This window comes from Prionailurus bengalensis, chromosome B3 (assembly GCF_016509475.1).
Source record: "Prionailurus bengalensis isolate Pbe53 chromosome B3, Fcat_Pben_1.1_paternal_pri, whole genome shotgun sequence".
Classification (NCBI taxonomy): Eukaryota; Metazoa; Chordata; class Mammalia; order Carnivora; family Felidae; genus Prionailurus; species Prionailurus bengalensis.
Window position 1 is genome coordinate 134,531,479 of NC_057355.1, and position 1,894 is coordinate 134,533,372.

Here is a 1,894-nt window from a genome sequence, read left to right on the forward strand (position 1 = left end):
CTGCACTAGGAAAGAGGTATCGTAGGCTGGTACTAAAATATGTAGCACTGTCATGAGAAAAGCTGAAAACAGCCCTCCGAGGCTTTTGTAACCTGTGTGAATTATTTTCTGTTGAACTAGTAATAATAGTCATTCACGATTTGCTGGCCACTGACAGCAAATGTTCAGCGTCTTGCCTGGGTATGTTTGAGCTGCAGAAGGTGGCTTCATTCATTTATTTTTTATGTTTTTTTAAATGTTTATCTTTGGGGGCGGAGGGGCAGAGAGAGAGGGGGAGACACAGAATGGAAAGCAAGCTTCAGGCTCTGAGCTGTCAGCACGGAGCCCAATGGGGGGGGGGGGGGCGGAACTTGTGAACTGGGAGATCATGACCTGAGCTGAAGTCGGACACTTAACCGACTGAGCCACCCCAGGCGCCCATTCATTGATGGCCAATTGCTCAATAAGAAACAATAAAAAACTGAATCCAAACAAGCAATCCACTGGGCATCAAATGGAAACTCTTGGCTTATGAAGGCAACTTGGGTCATTCCTGGAGTTTCTGGAGATACACTAGCCTTGTGGGACATTGTCTGGACGATCCCCACAGTGGGTGCAGAGGCAGGCCTGGGACTTCAGCCCTGCTTTGTTCCGTGGTCTCTGCATATCTCTCGACCTTTGGAGCCACAGCGTCAACTCTTACCTTTTTTGGGACTTGTGGTTTCCTGTACCTGGGAAAGGCTGGGGTTTTCCATTAAGTCCCTTCTCTGGTTGCTGTTTCTGTCTCGGTGATGAGTTAGTTACTAGATCAACCAACGACGTTTTCTTTGTTTGTTTCAAAAATATTTATTTACTTATTCTTTTTAAGTAGGCGCCACACCCCACATGGGGCTCGAACCCACGACCTCAAGATCAACAGTCACATGCTCCACCAACTGAGCCAGCCAGGTGCCCCCTTATTTGTGTTTAACGTCTTCTCTTTGCTGACGACTGTGGTGGGTGCTGGTTTCTTGTCTTAACAAGCTCACCAATCAAATCCCGACTCTACCTCTTACAAGCTTTGTGACCTCAAGCAAGTATTTCATCTCCGTTTGGGCCTCAGTTTCCTTACTTGCAAACTGGGGGTAATGAGAGTTAATACCCTCGTGTAGGGATTTTGTCAGGATTAAATAAGATAAAACAGGCCAAGTACTTAGTGTCTGGCACATTGTAGGGCCCAGTGAATGGTAACTACTAGAACTACTATAATTATTATTACATAAAGCCCTGAGTGTTTAACAGTGAATACAGACCCTGTGGTTCCAATGATGTGTGATGTAAGACATCCTAGGGGACTGCTGTCACAGGGAAATCTTGCACTAAACCTTGAAGGATAAGAGAATCGGAAAGTACCAACTGCCCCTCAATATTCATTCTTCCCCTTTTTCTTAATAACAAAATCGAGACTATATTTTCCAGCCTTTCCTTGCTGTTAGGTTTGGCCATGTGACTAAGTTCTGGCCAAAGAAGTGAAAGCACATGCTTTAAGTAGGACTTCTGGAAAGCCTGCTTAAAAGAATCTGACTCCGCTGGGAGCAGAGTCCCTTTATCCCTCTTTCTTTTTTCTGTTGGTCTGGAATGCTGATGTGATGGCCGGAACTCCAGCATCTACTTTGAAGTATGAGTTGACTTTTCTGACCTTGACAGAAAATATGCACTGAGGATGAGGGAGCATGATGGGAGCCTATTTTGTTTAAATGATACTATGGAGCCACGATGCTGTCCCTGAACTGCCTATCTCTTTACTTTTTTGTGTGACAGAAACGAACTTCTATATCACGTCTCCCGTTTTTTCCTGTTATTTGAAGCTGAACCTAATTCCAGGAGTCACATTCAAAATATTAAACACCAGAATGGCATGGGCACTGACAAGTCC

General features: G+C 44.8%; 1 non-coding gene across 1 annotated transcript; it reads right to left on the reverse strand.

The window, feature by feature from the left end:
• Positions 1-856: 856 nt before the first annotated feature.
• On the reverse strand, positions 857-929 carry TRNAN-GUU. Its single transcript has one exon. It is a non-coding gene; the product is annotated as a tRNA-Asn (tRNA).
• Between the last annotated feature and the right edge of the window lie 965 nt (positions 930-1,894).